The sequence below is a fragment of the Corvus moneduloides genome, chromosome 4 (genome assembly GCF_009650955.1).
Source record: "Corvus moneduloides isolate bCorMon1 chromosome 4, bCorMon1.pri, whole genome shotgun sequence".
NCBI classification, from domain to species: domain Eukaryota; kingdom Metazoa; phylum Chordata; class Aves; order Passeriformes; family Corvidae; genus Corvus; species Corvus moneduloides.
Genome location: NC_045479.1, coordinates 46633296 through 46649815, shown reverse-complemented (window position 1 = coordinate 46649815; position 16520 = coordinate 46633296).

Sequence of the window (16520 nt, the reverse complement as noted above, 5' to 3'; positions counted from 1 at the left end):
GAGTTGCTACATCGTATTCTTGACCGTGCAAGAAAACATTTGGTTGGGATGGGGATTTTTTTAAAATTTGATATATTTTTAATTTTGACCTGTGTCATTTTAACTCAGATATTCATCCTTTTCTGGTTCTCCCTCAGTTCTCTGCCTTGTGTGTGCCACACAAGGCAGAGATTTATGATCTTAATCCAACTTTCATTTATACAACCTCCTTTTTGCATTCTACTTACTAAGAACTGAGTAACAGAATAATGAGATCAAACCTTTCCCATAGGTATGAGATGATTAAAGCATATAAAAAAGAAATGTCAACATTTTTCTGATAGAGGTACCTTGTACAGAGTGAAACTGTGTTGCCAGCATCCTAAGTCAAAACAGACAGTATCAGGTAGTCTCATGTAACAACATAAATTACACACTTCCTTTTGTGGCAAAGAGCAAAGTCACAGCACCATCCATGAGATATCAAAGGCATTATTCTGAATTCATAAGTTTCCAGTCACAGTTTTTTGTATTATCTAAGGAAACATGTACCTCTAGTGAACAAAGTGATAACATTTCCATTTAATTTTTTTTATATAAATAAAACCTCGTGTTCTGAGGATTTTATTTCAGCTGGGGTAAGATCTGGATTCGTGATGATACTGGAAACTGCTGTCTTATCTTCATTCACCCCTTTTCCCCTTCCTCTTTATTGCTATAACAATATTTTTCTTAAGTGTGGCTTTTAAAATTACATATGGAATTGAGTTGAGCTGTAGGGTAATTAATTCAGACTGTTTTAGGCCTCTGTGCATATAAATTCACAAGGTGTTGTATTGAATGCCTTCAAACCAAAATCTTTGATCCTCAGTTCTGCAAGTGCTCCACTGTCTATCAGGCACTAATTAGGAGTTTGTTCTCCTCTCTGAACCATTTTTAAATGTGGAGATGCAATAGGTGTTTCACTTGAGCTGTAATTAGTTTTTAGTTACTTCAAAAAAAATTAGCAATTTGCCAGAAATCCTAACTACTATGGAGGTGTTCCTACAGCACTCTATATAAAGTGAAACTATTTTCAGGAAGTTTGAGGCATTGGCTGTGGAATACCACATGATACTTCAACAGCAGAAAATGGAATAAGAACTGTAACAGAATGAGGACTTGCTAAATTAAGAAAAAGAAATTTAAATTAAGGGGGTTTATTGATAAGGAGTAGGGGAATTAGCACTGGGTCCAATACAAGCTGGTTTTAACAGATCATTGTGATGGACTGAAGAACATGATAATTCCCTTCACAGATGAATCTAGGAGGGATCATGAATATTTTGAACAATATGATTTCAGTGCAGCATGGATTTGAGAAGAGATTAGACTAGAATGAAAAAAGTGCCTCTGAAGAATAAAAATGTTGACAACTCTACTGCAGAACATCACGTTAAAGGAATCCTGCTTTGAAAAAGTACCCCTGGGAATGCTGTGAGGCTATCCAGTTAAAAAACTGAAATTGACTCATCAGTCACAGCTACAAAAATAACTGTATCAGTGCACCAGAGAATTCCCCACCCAGGAAAATGTGAACAAACCTGAAAAAATTAGATCAATGTGAATTTTGAATCTAAAATAAGCAATCACAAGAAGACAGTAAGTAGGTAAGAGTTCTTGGTAACTTGTGCATTCAGAGATGACTTCAAGGTTTTCTGACCAGATGAGTGTTACCGTTTTAAAATGTGCCTGGTCTGTATCCTGGAAACAAAATCAGGAGCTTTATTGGTGTCCCTGCCCACAGCAATGGGGTTGGAGCTAGATGATCTTTACGGTCTCTTCTAACCCAAGCTTTGCTATGATTCTGGGATGAATTTAGGCTTTAGTTGAGAGAATGAAAATGTCAAATTTGCAAAATTGACAAAATGTCTTTGCTATGATTTTGAAAGGCAGAAAGAAAGTCCAGACTTGGAAACGAAAAGGAATAGGCATAAAATAATCTCCCTTTTTGCAAAGTCAGAAAGAGAAAAGCCTCTTAGCTTTTCTTAGATGACCTCTTAGGTCACCTCTTAGTTTCTAATTATCTATGCAGAACGAGATATTAACTGAAGGAGGTTTCATTACCAAAGGAAAGAAAATAAAACTTTTAAATGTTGAAGTGTGATCACTTTAAGATACTTCCTGTCAGTGTCCATTCCAGTAGTGAAATGAAGATACTGATTCTATTGCACAAGCTGCAGGCAGCCGCAGTTGAATATAATTATAGTTTTGGTCAGTGCTATTCGAGAAAAATATTCAGACTAAAACAGATGGAAAGAAAGGCAGCCAAAGGGAAGATGAGGAGAGTGTGGTTTGTTTCATCTAACAAAACAAGGGCTGGAAGGAGGGAACCTGTTGCTGTTTAAAAATACTTCAAGAAGGAAAAGATAGTAGGCTAAGGGACAACACTTGCATAAAACCAGAAGTGCTTAAACTTAGTCAGTAAATTTAACCAGGAAGTAAAAGGTGCTAAACCCCTGAGGAGCAAGTTACAGAACGGCTACACAGAATTAAAAGAGCAAAAGAAACTGATTTAGTCTGAGTTTTAGAAATTGAACTTCTGAAGGGGGTTCTATAATGCACTGTGCCTACCAGTCTCCATGGCCAACTTAATCCCTTTAATTTATGAGGCAGGTGAGAACTCATTAATCCCTCATACATAGCAGAATCCATAGGCTTGTGGAAGTGTCTAACAGTTTCTTCTCTTTAGGTCTAATAGATAAGGATTATGTCTTGTCTTTGATCCGTTACTTACATTTAATTTATTTTGCTTTTCTTGCCAAGCTGGTAAAGGGAGCTGATACAGGCTGAAGTAATACAAGACACATGACAGGTGAAAGAAAAATTTGGTATGTGCTTATTTTCATCAGAGGTTAAAATACTTATATGCTGCTGGGTCAACAAATAGTGCTGGTTTTCTTTCATTACAAGGTTGTTCTCAAAATGACAAGTATTAAATACAAACATAATCTGTTGCAGGGGAGTATGTGTTAAGGCCTCCCCTTTCAGTTTAAGGACTGCACTCCAAGCCAGCTGTGATACAAACCCGTCTTCTTTTACACTCAACTACATAAGGCAAGAAGGGAAATCCAGTTGTTTGGGTTTTTTCACTCTGTTTCTTAAACAGTGAGTCAAATTTTCAGCCCTTGCAGAACTGTTCTGTTTGATGGACAGTTTGGTGCTCGAAGATACATTCATTCTTAGTGCAATTATATTCATTTACAAAGAAGAACAAGCATGCCAAATGCCTCTTCCTCAAACTCTGCAGGAATGAGATGAGTAGGCTCTTTCCTTGTTCCAGCTGCTCATCACTGAGGTGTGAAATCAAGGAGCTGCTGCCCCCCAGTTCTCCTGTTCACTGCTCAGCCTCCTTATTCCCAGCCTCCTCACTCCCATACCTGCTGCTGTGTCTGCTCCTGGTATGTGTCCATTAATTCCAGTGTGCCACGTGGTCCAATACTCTGCTGATGGTCTTCTTCACTGTTTGCAGCTACTCATACAACACAAACGATTTTTTTAATTGTTCTTTCTTCAAGATTTCACAAGAACAATTATTTATTTTAATAAAGTTGGCAGTTTTCAGTAAGGGGGAACCATTTGCAATTTTCAACATACTGTAAAAATTAAAGAAGCACTGAAAGCCTGTATTACTTATATCCCTGGTAATAGATGTTTATGGCAACAATTCAATTTTGCTTTTTATTTATGATTTCATTTTATTTATTGGTTTCTCATATCAATATCATTAACTGCTATTTCCCCATATAGTTCCAATAGCATAAAAAATACACAGGAGCATTTTGAAATCTTTACCTTTCAGGAAGAAGCTGTAATACAACATTTTCATATAAAACCACAGAGACAAACTAGACTGATAACTAATACCTTTAAAGTGCAAGGCTGAGTTCAGCAAAGTTATGCTGTTAGGATTTAAAAGCTCTTCTTTTCTTTTGCAAGACCTTGGAAACTGGAAAGGGAACAGCTTTTTGTTCTTACACCATTATTTTTCTAATTGAATGATGTAATAATCATCACACTAGTAACACAGGGAAATACTCTTCCTGAATGTCTTAAAATTTGGATAGCAAATCCCCAAAAGTAACTCCTTTAAAATCTGGCCTGTGTCCAGGGCATCATTTCAACAAAGCTGCTGTTCCGTGCTTCCTCACTGGCTGCTCTGTGGAAACCAGAAATATGGTCCTGTCCTTTTGTGAACCTCATTTGAATGTATTTTCAGGGAAGTGAGTAAGGCAGTCAGAAAACTTGTAACAATGGGAGAACAAGACCTTTTATATTGCTAAGACAAAAGAAGCAGAAATGTTGGAGAGTTTACAAGCTGAGTAGGGAATGTCTGTATCATCCTACAAGGAAAGGTAGGTATTTCAGGTACTGTTTAATATGTGAAGTCAAAGGACAAAATCATTGACACTGCTAAATCTGACTTCAGAGCATTTCTTTACAGAGTCTGCTAGGACATAAGCATGCCATAACTTCCAAACTTGAGCACTGTATCCATTCCAAGCAGATCTAAACAATGTGGTTATGAATACAGCAGGAAAGACAATAATATTTCTATAGCAGAGTAAGTTTTAAGTAATTTGCACTAGATATGTCATAAATCCTTGGGAAGAGCTACAGATCAGTAAGGAAAGCTTAGATGAGATTGTCAGGAAGCAAATGTGCTCTGGACAGCTGTTTATTCTGTGGGTTCATATATATCTATAAATGGTTGTGTATATTGGAGATGGTAAAGAAAAAAACAAGACAAAATACTTCCAGCATGATGTTGTTCCTACATATTTTATGCCCAGTCTGTAGAGTGCATTCACTTCAGACTGTCTTTGAGAAACGGGAAGCTTTCCCTCGTCCATTATGCAGGGCTTAGCATACTACAGCCTCTCAGGTAAACATTATCTCTTCTCAAACCAATACATTTACAGTAGGTGCATCATAATTCAACTTAAGAGAAACACTGTTAAAAAAGAGATCCTGAACTGAATGTATCCAGCATATGTTAGATCATGACTGTGGGGTTGCTGCTGTCTTTTGTCAGTATGAGTTGGTCACTGGTATGAGGTGCTGTCCTGTGGCACACCCAGAAAGCAGCATCGTTGCCATGCAGTTCCTGCTGCGTGGGAGCTTGGTCATCCTGCAAACAGCCCTGCTGGCACAGGACAGTGCAGCTGCTGGACACAGGCAGCAACTGGATGTTCAGCAGATAATCCTCCTTCACATTGGAGTTGGAACCACTTCATATTAGTGGTCTTTCTGACCAGTCAGGCCTTTAAAAAGTCAAAGCACACAGAATAAGATAGTTCTCTTTCCATCTGGAGATAATGAGGAAGAAGACTTAGGTCATTATTACCATCCACGACACAATGCCTTTGCTTTCCTCCCTCACAATAGCTCCTTGTAAAGAAAAAGCTCTTGCAGCCAGGCCTCAGAAAACAATACTCCATGGTCACAATAGCTCACAGTCAGCTCAAAGTCACTAAAAGCACTGGAAAGGACAAGTTCTCAGGTCCCCAAAATACTTAAAATGTCTGGTTTCCAGTTGGGCTTAGAATGCCAAACCCTGAAGGCATTGTGAGAGACTAACAGTGTCAAGAGGTCCCTGTGCAGAAGGTTCCCATGGTAAGTTCCCCATTGCAAAAGCACTTCAGAGGTGTGGAGTCTCCAGAAGAAATAAAATCCATCTGACAGCAGGTACATTGTTCTGTTCAGCAGGTAACCTTTGCTATGAAGAGCATCCCTGACAGATGTGGTATTAAGTGCCCAGCTGACATATAGGGATGTTTGTGAAATAGGTCGCTATTCTTAGCAGGAAGATGGTGCCAAGCCTTCTCGTTTCTGCCTGGGACAGTGCCGCAAAAGAAGATTCCCATGCCAGCCTTTTGTCCCAGAGAAATCTACTGTACAATGAGACAACAAAGTTTGCGAGACAGATTCAGTGCTGGTCTGAGGGGTTAGATCAGGTTCTCAAATGTGTGTGGAAGGGAGCATGTTTCCTGAACAACCCAAAGGATCAGTATGGGTGCTGCTCTGCTAACCCTACAAGCCACTTGTATGACTTTGGTTGTCACCATGGGATGACATGGTGATAGGCAGGCTGATATTCCAAATTTGTTTCTCTATTGTGTGAGAAGGCACTCAGCTGCTGGTGGTGGTAAAACCTAATTGGTCCCAATATGTGCCTGTGCTGCCATGCTTTTTCAGAGAAGTGCTATCTGTGATTCTACGAAAGCACACATCATGGAGGAAGCATGGACTGTGTTTCACATATTGGGCCCTCAAATCACTGCAGAGCACGAGATGTTCTGACTGGAACTGTGGAAGTCATGTTCCTTGAGGATCATGGATCAGCTAAGTCTTTCTCCAGACCCCCAAAGCATTAGGGATGTAGGCAGAGATATTCCAAGGAAAGATGACGAAGGAATATGAAACTGCACAAAGCAGAGCCAAAGCCTGTTCAAAGTAGCAAAGAAAACTTCTAATTAGGTGGTATACTCAGGACTTTTTTTTATGATGACAGTTTCTAGACAGCTTTTCTTTCCTAGTTACCTAAAAAGAAATGAGAATAAAGAGCATCTTCAGAAGGTAAGTCACCCTGTCAGACTGTAATTTTAAAAACAGACACACTGCATCTCATAAACCCTTTCTCCACAACAGTAAACAACAGATTAGAAAATGATTGAATGCAGTTGGTTTTCTAATCTGATGCAGACATGCTGAAATAGCTTTATAGAGATATAGCACTGCAGCCTTCCTTCAGCTTGAATTAAACAATAACTGCTACAGCTAGTCTGTATTTTAGTGTTAACCTCTGGTCTGCTGTGAAGGTGTACTAGTTTGAAAGCAAGCCAGAGAGAGACTCCCAAGTCAGAACTACAATTTAATAGGAAAATTTAAATAAATGCAATAGTACAGAAACACTGACAGAGTCAGGATGCAACCTGACACCCTGTTGGGCAGGGTGGTGGTCGAGTCCGATTCAATGGTGGCTGCAATCCTTCTGAATTGATAGATGTGGTTCTGTTGAAGCGGTGATCATGTAGAAGGGTCTGGTGTTCCTCAAAAGATCCAGTGGTGGTTATGTAGCTCTTCTCCTCCAGGAATCCAGTAGGTAAGGGCTGACTGTGGTGTTCCAAACCTCAATTTATATCCAGGTAGGAATGCTTGGTTCCTCCCTCTGGGCAGAGCATCTCACAATGGGATGATGTAATTTTTTGAGTCATGCATTGAGACTTGATGTCCCATTAACAGAAGTTATCCCCCAGAGGGAGTTATCAGGGTTGTGTCATGGAAGAGATAGAGGACACTGCCCCCACCTGGTTTTAACAGATGGTGGTAGAATACATACTTCTGGTTACATCTTAACACTGTAACCTAAGACACAAGGTCAACAAATCAGATCACAGAAGGCACAGTGTCAGTGTTTTACATCTTCATCCAGGTATATGTGCTAGACCTGTGCTGTCTCATCTCTAAGCGTAATGTCTCTGTTGTTACTAGAACAAGATGTCCCGGTAGATGGTGGCAAGTAGTCAGCTCTGCATTCAGCAGCATCTACCCTTCCACATCACCAGGAAGATGTGTAGGATTTCATAGCTTTGCTCGGACAAGTCATCTTGCCTTATTCTCATCTTGCTTTCAACGTCTAGAACAATAGCTATTGTGAATCCAGGTCTGGGTTTACTCTCCTAGGGAAAAAAGTATGATAGCATTTCTGTAGGAGTTCCGACCTGAGTACTGTTTCAAGATGTTCCCTTATTCTTTCCCAAAATAGATAAATTTTTTTCTGTCACTGTTCCCCATTCTGAAGTACTCTTGTGTTTTTCAGCTCTGCCCTATGGAACTTGTCTGACTTCTGACACCCTCCTACCTCTGTGTTCTAAAGTACTGTCTTTAAAGATCACACGTCTCATTTTGAAACCCAATGCTGCTGTTATAAACAATTGTTAATGGTGTATACAACAGCCTTTGTGCTCATCTATTTCTCTGTTTATTTCTGGAAAATAGTGGACTTGCCTTAGATAGCTCTCTTCATGTTAATTTTTGAATTTCTGCCACAGAACATAAAATGATAAAAGTGTTACAGAAAAAAAAGCAACAAAAATGTCAGTGTTACAGCATTTCTAAACCTTTGAGAAGAGCACAATTTTTTCTTAGAACAGATGATAGAAGAAATGAGAAAATCATTATTACATAGCTATAGTAACAGAAGATCATACATAGATGGTGCCAAGGGATTGATTTTTATGGTGGAGTGTTCCTCCCTAATCACAATAACAAAAAATAACTTCAGGACATAAGTGAAGGTTAGCAGAAAATACAAAGTTTGATGTCAAGGGTAATATATATACCATGTTTTTGAAGAGAAATCTAGATGACAGATGAGTCTATTTTGTTTGAAAGCACAAATTGAAACAGTAAGCTGCAAATTCATCTGTGTATTGATTACAGATACTCACCAAATGCAAATTACTATTGAATGTGCTAAATGAAATAATTATTTAACATATTTAAATATGTGAGGAAACTCAGACTTAAAGCTGTTTCTGTGATCCATGGTAGTGAAAAAGAGTGAACATGTGCATGCACACATCCAGAAAAAAAGGTGAATGTATCCATACCCAGTTAGAAGTTCCCTGTAAAGAGTACAGCCATTCTCCTCACTCCATTTTAGGCACTGGATTAGATTTAAAAAGCACAGAATCAGTTCCACAGATCCAGAGGTTCCCACTGCCTCTCCTAAGGTTGGTTGATCTTGCTGTGGGCGTCAGAGTCTGCCAGCTACACCCATGAGAGCCAGTGCCAGCCTACAGGCCACCTTGCTCATCACCAGTTGGGACTTTCAGCACCAAGGAGCGACAAAACTGCAATGCTTTACCTTTTTATGCTTGCTTCCACTCTGCCTTTATTATTAGAGAAATCAGAGAATCATAGACTATCCTGAGTCAGAAGGGACCCAAGAGAATCACTAAATTCAACTCCGGGCCCTGCACAGGACAGCCCCAAGAGTCACACCATGTGCCTGAGAGCACTGTCCAAACACTTCTTGAACCCTGTCAGGCTGGTGCTGTGACCACTTCCCTGGGGAGCCTGTGCCAGTGCCCAACCACCCTCTGGGGGAAGAACCATTTCCTAATATCCAACCTAATCCTTCATGCTGTTCTCATGGGTTCTATGGCTGATCATGAGAGAGAAGAGATCAGCATATGTCCCCCCTCTTACCCTCATGATGAAGCTGTAGGCTGCTATGAGGCCTCCCCTATTCCCCTCTAGACTGTTCCCCATCTCTGTGGCCCTTCTTTGGATGCTCAATAATAACTCCATATATTTCTTATATTGTGGTGTCCAAAAATGCACACAGTGCCCAAGCTGAGGCTACACCAGCACAGAGCAGAGTGGGACAATCCCCTCCCTCAGCTGGCTGACAATGAAAAAAAAAAAAAAATCAATTGGCATTAGTTTGAGTAAACCAGGAAAATCTTTTTTCACCACTCTTGGTGAGTGATGGCTTATCACAGAGTCTGTGCTGTCACTTCAGCCATCTGATTTGAGGCCATATAGCTGGTAACTACATTAATTTGCTTCTGCCAGTTTTCAAAATGTTCAAAGGAACTCCCAATCTGAGGACTGCTGGACTCCTGTAGCAGTCAGCATCACAGCAAGCAGGGAAGCAGGTTCTGGCACCAGAAGAGGTGAGTGATTATCCTTTAAATGTGAGCCCTGCCTGAGCACTTTGGAAGGAGCAAGGGTATTTACAGAATGAAAGACTGACAATCTTAGGAACACAAACTGGAAAAGGGCTCACTTCCAGTGACAGGAAAGTGTGAACACCAGGGATCATACACCATAATTCTGGGGTTTTGTGTATTTGAGTGACACACAGCACAGAAATGGAAGATACCCAAACTTCATGATAATTGTTGTATGTGAAAACAGCTCTTCCAGCAAAGTGTAAATAGTGAGACAGAGAAGAGTAATTTCCAGTATTCTTAGAAACTGTGTAACTTTCCTCTAGTTTGTGAAAAGAAAATTAGATGCTCTTGCCAGAAAAAAATGGAAAAATAACGAAGCTCAGGGACTATGTGGCAAAGGGCAGAGGGTTAGGGGGGATCAAGCAGAAGAGGACATAACACACAGTATTTGGGTGCTGTACTGAGGAGTGCTATGCCAGTAAACCATGAAATGGAAATGATTAAACAAAATACAAAAACACAAGCAGAAGCTCATCTGCTAGAGACAGAATAGTAAAACTAAATAGATATACTTGCTGTTTATGCATCAGTGCAATTTTCTGTTAAGATTGAGGGGATAAAAGAAAGATATTCCTTCTGTTTATGTTGATGCTCCTACTGCACATGAAACAGAACCTTTGCAAATTCGTTGCACCTCAAGTTAACCTCAAAAGCATGTGGAAATTATCTCTAGCAGTATGTCACCTGATAGCATTTGGAAAATCTCAGCATTTTAAAATCTTAAAATTCCGTTATTTTGTTAAATGTGTGTAATTACATTCCTTGTGATGCACAAATGCATTGGGTTTAATTAATTTCTCATGTTCCCTAATTACCACTTTCAGCAATTTTTTTTTCTGAGTCATTTAAAGTATTGGATTAATCCAGGGCAGATTTCTTGAACCCTTCTAAATTCCCAGTTCATACCTAGAGGTCCACGCAACTAGAACATTGCTATGGGACCTCAGCTCCTCTTCCTGGTTTCAAAAGTGCTACTGGTTGGCTGTTCCAGTGATCATCAATCACATCTTCTAAACGCAACAAAAATGGTGTGTTTGTAATTTAAAACTAATTTCATCTTCAGAATGTCTATCAGATTTAAAGAACAAGGGGTATGCTAAGCAAGCAGACAAAAAAAGTCCTTTGGGTATTTTTGTAGTTCAAGACTAAAAGATAACTTCAAAAGGACTTAATTGATACAATTTTTCACAAGGTTTTCCTCTCTGTCTTCTCAGTTTCCCAGGCAAAACTTTACCTTTTTTCTAAGGCCTATACACATGATCAAAATTTATTCATGTATTGGAAAAAGGAGCAGCCCTTACTTTTTTACCAACTTCGCTCTTTTTCTCTGTCATCATAAAAGACTTCAGTACATGCTTAGTTTTTGTGAGTGTGCATGAAAATGATTAAGGTCATTCACATTACAGATATGCACAATAGACAAATACATTAATATTTGGTGGATAAGAAAGAAGTTTCACTAAAGCAAGATTTATAGCTCTAATAGCTATTATTAGGCATTTCCAGAATCTTGGCATTGCTCCCTAGACCATTTCCATAATGGAAAAAACTCCACTGAAGACAAAGTCTCTTAACATGTGAGACACTTTGCTGAAGGATGAAACAGGTTAAATCATAACATCAAGCTTGACTTTAAGCTCCTGTTTTTGAAAATGGAGCTGCTTAGTATTCAACACTTTAGAAGTCCTGTGGACAAATTGCCTGGTGTCTGTAGACTTTTGATCTTTGTGGAGTAGTTTTTCAAGAACCTTGAACCATGAGTTAGACTTCTAAGAGATTTTTAACTGTCTCAGCCAACCTCTTCTAATGGAAAAATGTGAACTGTAATCATGCATACAAAAAGTGTTTGGTGTTTGCAGACAGTTTAATCCACTGTGTGTGAAGGACTTCCTTCCTTTATTTACATATCAGATAAAACTTTGGTCGGTCCTATTGAAATTAACATCAAATTTTCATTGACTTTAGCCATTTCACCATGTTTAACACAGCTGTCAAAAATAGATGTAGTTTCTGTAATATGACAGGGATCATACTAAATACAAATTTTATAAACCTTTCTCTCGCAAGTGTCTGAAAAGTTTCAATGGTTCTTTATATCCCTTGAGATCACCTTCTGAGCATGGACAAAAGCACTGTTATCTGTATATGATGGTATCTGCAAATGTTTTATAAAGTTCATCTCTTCATTTTACCTGAAAAATTGGATCTCTTAAGCATTCTCAGAGCACACCCACCTGATCAATTAAACTTGACACAAAACCAAGCTGATGGTACAGTCTTCCTATGATTAGAATTCTCCAGGGTGTTAGACATATGCTTAACTCCTTTTTCAGCCTTTGCTAACTAGCAGCTAAGAAACGGAGTATTCCTAAATAAAATGGTGCTTTCATCTCTCCTTCTGAAGGTATTTCACCTTCCATGGAATTATTACATACTCATAGGCACAAGAGAGAATGCTCTGATCATTAGTCAAGGTACAATCTAGACACTCAAGCTACTGGGGACAAGGGAGGCCAGTTACAAATCTAACAACAGCAACAACAACAAAAAATACACCAGAAAAGCACAGTGAAATATGTGCAGACATAAGGTTAAAACTCAAGTTTCCCCGTACACAGTCAAATATATAAATTACACTTTTCCTGCTTCTGTGAAATGTATTATATGTGTGTAATCTTACTTCCTCTCAGTGTTTAACTATCCTGTAAGGGTGGATTGAATATTCTGTCTTCATCCTCAGATGTTTTGTAAGGCTTATGCCCTGAGAAGTTGAAGTTCACTAAGTGAAAGAAATAACTGAACCCTGAGTTCCTGCTTTCTTTATCAGCACTCTAATGATTAAGCTAATGGAAGACAGGACTGGTGACAGCAATGACAGTTCCTCCTCTCCACCTTCTTCTCAAAGAACAGGATCATGTCCTTTCATTTTTCATTCAAGCATCTAATTCCTGAAGGAAGTTTCTGCCCTGTGAATCCCTGGCAGTATTTGCCACCAGCCTTGAACATCTAAAGTCCTAAACACGCATGATTCAAACCATGGCATTTCCATGTGGCTGTCTCCAACTGGCTCTTTGTTTAGCCTGCTAGCCTTCTTGGGTTGCAGGAGAACTCTGATTTCTTCTAAGGGAAACCTAGGTGATAGCTTATGAATCAGACATGGAAGTACCTAACTCTAGTTACAAGTTGCCTTTTGAAAGAATAGAGAGAATAGAGAATTTTTCAATTCTTGACAGCACATCACAACACTTCTGTGCAATGTCTTTCCTGTACAATGCTCTTGCTACCCTAGTTCTCAACATATTTTACATCAAAACACATCCTCTGCCTGGTGCTCTGTGAAAGCTGACTTGTTACAGTATACCAAGCAGTGCAGGTTTTAACACTAGACATTATCACTTAAGCTTTTGATCTTGTCTTTGGTCTCTTTTCTGCTTAGACATATTCTCATTTTATGCTGCTATAGTAAATAAATACTAGATTCTGAAGAGTATTAGTCCAGCAGTTCAGTGCATGTACTTTATTATTAGGGTATAAAAAAAAAAACTCCAAAAGAAATACAAAGTGCCCATAAATAAACTAGATTAAAATTAATCTCAGAAGTTGTTCAGTTTTTGATTGGGGGACCCCACAATCTACTGAATATGATTAGTCTAAATTTTATTGACTTTCAATACATTCAGTGGAATATACCTCACACTTTTACTTTGTGCAAAGTACTTTGCGGGCTACACCATGCTCCATTCACCATTGTAAGACCTCAAAACAAGTGGAACAGTGGGACAGTGGGATAACTCATGTTAAAATCACATGGATGGCATTCAGCTGAGTAAATGCAGACTCTTACAATGTAGACATTTACAGCTAAATGAGACACCCGCTGGTCTTGTTACAGTCAACGGAGAGAAACAGGCATTTCTAGGATGCAACTTGGCTTATTCTAATGTAGGCATCTAAAATAGGTTAGATGAATCATACACTAGAAGTGCCTATTTCTGGTTCCCTTTATGCTCAGTGGAGAGAGTGACTAGCTCAGATGCAGACATTCGCATAGTAGACATCTAAAGTTAGGTGAGATGAACAACCGAAGATGTCTCTCCATATCCCTTTAAAATGTCTGCTTTAGGAACAAGATGTCAAAGAATTATTTTCAGCTAACACTAGCCTTTTCCAATGTATCAGCTCACTGAGTATTTTATTTGCAACCTCTTCTTAAAAACACTTTTCAAGATCCAGATCACAACTAATACCCATCACAGACAAGTTTTTGATAGCTTTTTTTTTCCTTTGTCACAATCCTACAATCATGAATCAATTTTGTATCTCAAATAAATGTGTTGTGTACCTGATCAATGCTTCCCTAAACAAAGACTACAAAAAACTCCAACAGATCACTGTAGAAGAAAGTAGTAGATGACAGATAAGTAAACCAAGGTTGGTAATAAGGAACATGAAGACTAAGACACTATGTTTGGAACTACCCAACCATGGTTATTATTTCAGCAGGCAAAGTGAGAAGAAAGGCTACAAAAAGTAATATGATGACTACAGAAAAGATGCAAGCAACAGAGAAGAACTCTGAAAGCTAATATTCCTTCAGCCACACAATTTCTGCTTATCATAATGGCTGTTATTGTCTATGCCACCAAGCTCACTTGCTTCTTTTTGCTTGGTGCCACCATCCTACTGTCAGTATAGGTAGCACTAGTAGGTGCCATCACCAGCATCACCAGTAGCTCCTAGCTGTAGAAACCTTTGAATTTACTTGTTTACTAATAATTATGCCACCCTTTGGAAATACCTACTTTGTGCTATTGAATGTGTATATCTGTTTATCTCAGTTAAAATTCTCAGGGGAATCACAAGGGTGTAATCATACCAGCTGCAACACTTCGGCTTCATCATACATCAGTAGAGCTGTTTCTTACATCAGCAGAGTTGTTTATTACACCCTCCCTGCAATAGTAAAATCTTTTAATTTACTTACGTTTTGTGGTCTAATTTCCACCAAGTTGTTTGCCACAGCCCACTGGTTTTGTGTTTATAAAGTATTGTATGCTGGCCATCCAAATACTAACCAGATCTTTGATCCTACATTTTAAGAAAGGTAAAGTTTCAACTCAAATCTTTCCACTCAAGTGTCCTGCAGTTCTACAGTGCACCTCCTGAAGGTTTGGCCCGCCATGTTCCCTGTGGAATCCATCAGGGATGCAAACAGAGGATTTTTCAGACAGTTTTCTCTCTGCATTATATACCTACATTTTCTCAAAGCCAGGAGTGGCTATACGATCTCCTGATGGAACACAATATCATGGAAGAAAAGTCCGGCAATATCCTAGCATTTTAAGGCCACCTGTGTATACACTGATGCACATTTACTTAGACTGTAGTGTTTTTGTAGTTAAATGAATCAGTTGGGAACATGGGACTTGTATAGCAAAAAAGAAAATGTTAGCAAACAAACGAAAGTAAAGAACATTGGAGCACTTCCCTCTATATAAAATGGATTTTCTTCACATTCATCTAATCTTTTTTGCATATTCTGGTCTCAAACATTAATATCCTGGCCTCAGATTGTTAGGAGTTTAAGTATCTCCAAAGGCTGAAGCAGTTATTGTCAGTCCATCTGACTTATTGTTTAACCCTTGGATATTTATATGCATGCGCTATATCATTTACAGAATCTGTTATTCATCTCAAGTGCTGTTTGCAGAAGGTCAGATGTTCAGATTTAACTTGCCGGCATCATAATGTGGTTTCTGCAGAAATGCAGAGTAAGGGCTATTTGCTCATCTTAGGCATTGTGTTTTGCACTATTAAGTTATCATCGTAGAGTTCACCTTGAAAGCTGTTCCCTGAAATGTATAATGGTTAACCACTACAAAAGTTGCCACCTTGCAATGCACAAAAGGCTATTCCTACAGTGGCTGATCCAAAGGCAAGTTCAGCAGCAGCAGTTAATCACATTTACTACGTGTTAAAGGTATAGTTGGATTAATTTTGAGCAATACTGAGCACAGCCCATAGAAGTGTCAAAATTACATTAAAATAATTTCTGGTGTTGTTCATGAAATGAACTGCAAGATGTGAAGGGGAAGGAGAGCTCTGTGAGAGGTGTGTTCAGCAGATTTACTTGGAATAAGCCCTGTTCCCGACTCTTCTCCAAATGGTGTCACCCAGAGCTCCCCTTTCAGCGATCGCATCCAAACGCCCGCCTTCCTGAACTTGTGAACTGTAAATTTAACGAGTTCAACAGGACAATTCTCGAGTGTAAAATAATATCCTTGTCTCCAGTTTGGGAACTCGCTGAAACCATCTATTTAGAGGGGCACTGCCGGGCTAAAATAATGCGGCTATTTAAAACACCACCCTTGTCGGGGGGGCAGCTCCGGGGGTGCCCCGGGGAGTGCTCGGCTGTCCCGGCCGGGGGAGGGCACAGGCGGGGCCCGGGGGCTGCCGGGCACCGGCGCTGCTGGGGAGGTTCAGGGCCGGGTCGGTCGCCGGGCCGGTCCGGGAGCCCCTGAGCGGGGGTGCAATGGCGATTCCACCGCGGTTTTAACAGGTGCGGCGGCGGGAGGGAGCGAAGGAGGCAGGCAGGAAGGGATGCTCAAGATGGAGGCGCTCCGCGCCCCCTCAGGTGCGAGGGGCCCGCGCCCCGCCCCAGCCCCGCCCCGGGTCCCCGCGCCGCGCGCGCGTCCGCTCCGGCGCGGCTCGCGCAAACGCGCGCGCCTTCCCCGCCCTCCCCGCGGGAGCGCGCGT